Genomic DNA, 5,074 nt, shown 5'->3' with positions numbered 1-5,074 from the left:
GATCTCTGTCACATGCAAATCATTCTATCGGGAAAGCCTCGCTTATTCAACTCAAAGGGCTAATTATTTAGAACCCTTTTTGCTCATAAGATAAGTAAGAAAGTGTTGGTGGGATCGGCGGGATGATGATGAGTATATAAATCAATAAAGAAGAAATGGCAAGGTAAATTGAATATCGATGGAGGTGCATTGCCGATGTGGAAAACAGGGCAGGGATTCTCTACAATGACACTGTAGACCAATTGAAAGGGATGTAGCGCAGCTTGGTAGCGCCTTTGTTTTGGGTCAAAAATATCACGGGTTCCAATCCTGTCATCCCTACCTATTCTTCTCCTCCGGGCAGTCACGAGGGATCCATTGAGATCGATTCGGACATACATCATTTTCATTTTATGAGACTTTAGTATTGTGGGTACAAAAAGAATCCTTTTCTTTTTAGTCGTATCTACTGTGATAAGAAAGCGTTCTTAGTTCAGTTCGGTAGAACGTGGGTCTCCAAAACCTGATGTCGTAGGTTCAAATCCTACAGAGCGTGATTCTGTTCTTGTTAGGTCTAATTAGAATTCAATAACTTCACTCATTTGAACAGCAACCTGAATTGACCCTCCTGCGGATAAAAAAAAGGAAGAAGTCAATAAAAAGAGATGTTAATGAATCAATTTTTATTGATTGCACGAGCTAGCCAGCAAGCCAGCAAAGCCCCCGATGCTTAATCGCTTCATTTAGGCACCTACTGACACTAAAGCCGTTCCACTCGTGCTTCTCTAACGAGAATCACTTCGTTCCACTCTCCCAACAGGCCAGCAAGCCATTCCTAGCGGCTTAGCCCTTGTTAAATGCTAAAGAGCGTACTGAACATTCACCCTTTCTCGCCAGCAAGCTAAGCTCCTAGTCCTCTTAGCCGGCTTACCTTTAAACTAACTCTCTAGGTTATGGCCTAAAAACACGGGAAAACACTACTTTTTGATCAAAAAACAGAAGGCCATTTAAAAGCTCTTTTCTTGTGTTCTTGAGTACACGTTAGGATATTACTTCAGGGGCTATCCAAGCCATTGAGGAGCCTACTCAAGCTGCTGAGGATGATGAATGATCCTAGAGGCTCTTCTTCCGTATGAGATCTTATAACCGGGAAGCGTAGGTAGAACTTGTAGAAGGAAGACACTGGCGAGTAGACCTGTGAGAGCCCCCTATCAAAGGTCGATATCTTCCCTTTAAAGCGGGTATAAGAATTGGAAGTCGGGATATCCCAATCTTCCAGCTCTCAAGCAGTTCAGAAGATTCATCCCTCATTCAATCCCCTTTGCTCCTGCTTTCATCTACCCCTATGCTTCTACTTTCTTTGTCTATGCCTATGCCTCCAGGGATGGATCCAATTTCCTGTCCTTTTTTGGAATTGTTGATACATATGTTATGTTACGATGGCTTCGGATGAGAGAGGGTGGTCGTAGATCATAGTTCTGTAGCGAAGCTAGGCTGTTGAGTTTGAGCTATGAGTTCTGACCTGAGCTAGTCTTTTAGATTAGGCAGGGAACATGAGGCACAGTTCCTCACTACCGAAATTCCCTTACAGTTCTAGAAGGTAAGAGAAGCTAGGGCTTTTGAGTTCCAGTAATCAAGCCAAACTGGAGTTCTGGAGAGAAGGCAGTGAACGGAGTTGGCGGTTTGAGTTCTTGGCAGGACAGATGGGACCCAGAGTTAACAAGTAGCTTGGCTCAACCTTCGCTTTCCTTTGACAAGGCAGCTAAGGCTCCAGCTTCGCTTTCTACTTCGCTGCCTTTCTCTAACGAGACAAGTAAAGTACCTTAATTCACTTACAGCAAGATAAGGTATTTCAAGCGGGTGAAAGTATAGACAGAGTCAGAAAAGTTGGTTGGCATTCAAGCAAGAGAGAAAGAAGTCCCGATCAGGCTACAAGTGGGACTAGAAGCGAGGGCCGCTATTCCGGTCAGCTTGTTAGAAAGGGAACTAGCACCGATAGCAACTCACGCTTTCTAACAGTAAACTAAACTGCCTTCCAGTCGCCTCACCAATGCCTTCTCTGGTTGGCTTAGGGCGGTCGAACTTTTCCATCCTCTCCCGGGTAAAAGGTTCATCCTCTCTCGGGTAAAAGGTTCGTGAATAAGGTAGTTAAGAAAAAAGTTAGCCGGGGTTGGGAAGGGAAGAGCGAAAGGCTTAGAGCTTTTTTTCAAGCAACCTACTCTGTGTTTGGGTTCACTATTGATTCCATAATTGCGACAAGAGCTTTTTCTTTCCTTTCAAAGAGGCATTCGATCCCATCATCATTGACTTATGCCTCCTCAACCTATCTGGAGTAGGTCTTTGCCGAGAAGTCAGATCTTATTTACTGGATATAAAGTCCGTATAAGAAGATCGCCCGAGAGGGGGCCACTAAATGCTAAATCGGAGACTGTCTTCGAAGATAAATAACTAGGATTTTCGATTCACCAGGCGCGGAAGCTGAATGTTGAAGATAGGTAATAGATGCCGCTGAAGGGTCTGTCTCCTGATCGGATGCTGTCCTTCTAAAGCTCAACCCGATTTGGTATTCGTAGATAGCACCTGACAGAGTTTCATTATCACGGATGAAAAAGTTAGCGAGCCCAGGAAAGAGAGAACAGCTAGTCAAATTACAACCTTCTTCAACTGCTGAGTCAACCCTAAAAGTGGATCTGGCATCAAGCCTATCCCTTGACCCTTTTTTCGGGATCAAGTACTACTTATAGAAAAGGAAATCACCAAAGGCGCGTTGGTTAAGTATCTCATTCCACAAAAGTTGCACAAATCTCTTAAGACATGAGAATTGGAAGGCGTATACCTTACGTACTTTTTATTAGCCGGTGTGTCGATGATCCTCGTGTTAGAATTTCTATCTATTAGTTGATGATCGAGCTCTTTATGATTGAATGAAGTGAAAGATCAAACTCAAAACTAGGGCTCTCCCTTTATCGTCATCGTCGCTCTCCTAGTTGCTATCATCGTCGCTAAAGCTCCTCCACTTTCCTCCTTCCTTTGCTAACGCTCCTCCCTTTGACCAAAAACACAAAAGATGGTGCATGAGGGAAAGAAAGATGTTTCTATCATACCAGATGCTTTGAGCAAACTAGCCGGCAGGATGGTGTGCCCAAACTGTCATTTCATTTGAGGCGGGATCGGAGTAAGGGACGAAGTCTCGAGCATTGATACTCGCAGCCTTTAGGTTTAGGTAATCGTCAGATTTCCAAAGCCGACAGGCCTTCACGCCCCGACCCTCAGATGCGGGGTTCACTGAGCAAAGGAATCGGCAGATGAACCATTTTTTTAGACTCCACCTTCGCGAAACTACTAAAGGGAAGGCTAACAGTCTTTAGCGCAGCTTATTAGGGATTTCCCAATGGAAAGGCTTTGTCGAACCCTCTTATGTTAACCTACCTTCTTGCCAGCAAAATAACATTTTTTTGAGGTCGCACATTCAATGACTGCTCTAGAGCCGACTTATTCGGGCATTTCCAATGCTGTGAATAGAAAGAGATTTTTACCCTTCTCTCTCCCCATATCTATCTGTTTCGACCAAGCGAATAAAGCCGGTGGCTGCTGCTCTACTATATAAGTACCGTGCGTGAGGAAAGGATCTCGTGTGGTAAAGCATCTCGACGCTCAATAGCCGTAGTTGACTATAGACCTTCACGAGTTACTTGTCATCACCCGAAAATCACATATCTTTACCAAGTGCCAGAGATTGGTTTGGAACTTTCTTGAAGCATAAGCCTGGCATCCCAAAGCCAGCGTAGTCCAGGCGAACTCAATAATCCAATTTTCAAAACTGTGCCCAGCCAGCCTATCCCAGATCGGGCACAACTCAACGATCGACGTGACATAAGTCAAAAGACAAGTCTTCTAGTTCCAAGCGCTTGCCCTCATGCCTGGTAAGGTCCTCTAAGGAAAGGCACGGAAAGCCAGATTCGTCATGCCGATGTCCTCCTTAGATTGTTGAGAAGCCTCCTCAATTGTACATTGTTGTTCAAAAATAGATGGACTCCTAATAGAATGAGATATTGTATTACTTTCACTATTAAGTAGACTATTACGATCCTTGAAACACCCTGTAGGATGTAAAGGCACTCTAGTAGGAGTTAAATACAAGGAAGGTAAACAACTTTTTATTTTAGGTAAATGTGTTTTACTCCGTGAGTAGCGATCAAGGATAGTCTTACGAGAACCAAAAACCAAAGGAGGTGTACTAGTAGAAGCATTGCCAGTATCATATAGATCATGTGAAGGTGAAATTACGCGAAGCCGATTGAAGGTTTTACTGAGTGAATGGAACATTTTTGAATTCTCTTTTTTATTTTATAGTCTAGATTGAGAGATATAACGATGGATTTTCCTTCAGTTCATGAAGGTGTCTTACCGTGGGCTTAGTACAATTCTTGAGACTACTCAGCTCTGAGAGGTTAAAGGGAAATGTACACCTTATAACATACAGCTGAGACCGGCATAGAATAGTTCTTCACACAGCGTGCTCATCTATGTTGAAGCACACAGAGCTATGAGAATACACTATTCCTTGGGATTTATAAAGTGCCTTACCCTAGTCAAAAGACGACATCACCCCTCCATACAAAATGGAGACAGACATATGTTATATATCAATGGAGTAAAGAAACAACCAAGTTTAGTTTACTCAAGAAGAGCCTTTTTTATTTCTCTGAAGGGCAACCCTGTTGGAAGAGGACTTTTCCTCTCGCTGCAAGAAAAGCCCTTTCATCGATCTTGATTATATGCCGTAGTACCTACCCCTCACCTGGCTTGCGAGGGGCTGCAAAGGCTCACAATGCCCCTTTTTAATAAGTTAGTTAGGACTTGCCTGCATCTCCTCATTCAATAGGCTAAGCAGCTAGCACCTTGCCGGTCTTGGTTTTGTCTCAGCAGAGTGCGTGGATGGGACGCCGGGGATGGTGCCCCTTCCTCTGTAGGTACTACGGCCTAGCCCAAACTTTTAGACTGATTTGGGCTAAGCAAGTTTATACGCCTTCGCAGCCCCTACTTCAATTAAGGCAAGCTTTCCTTTATTAGTAAAAGGGTCTAGTGCATGGAG

The 5,074-nt window shown here is 43.8% G+C and overlaps 1 non-coding gene across 1 annotated transcript; it reads left to right on the top strand.

Annotated features, from left to right (window-relative positions):
• The first annotated feature begins 461 nt into the window (after positions 1–461).
• Positions 462–535, top strand: TRNAW-CCA (transfer RNA tryptophan (anticodon CCA)). Its single transcript has one exon. It is a non-coding gene; the product is annotated as a tRNA-Trp (tRNA).
• Positions 536–5,074: the final 4,539 nt, after the last annotated feature.

This window comes from Rutidosis leptorrhynchoides, chromosome 8, assembly GCF_046630445.1.
Source record: "Rutidosis leptorrhynchoides isolate AG116_Rl617_1_P2 chromosome 8, CSIRO_AGI_Rlap_v1, whole genome shotgun sequence".
Taxonomy (NCBI): Eukaryota; Viridiplantae; Streptophyta; class Magnoliopsida; order Asterales; family Asteraceae; genus Rutidosis; species Rutidosis leptorrhynchoides.
This window is presented reverse-complemented; position numbering and strand designations above follow the sequence as displayed.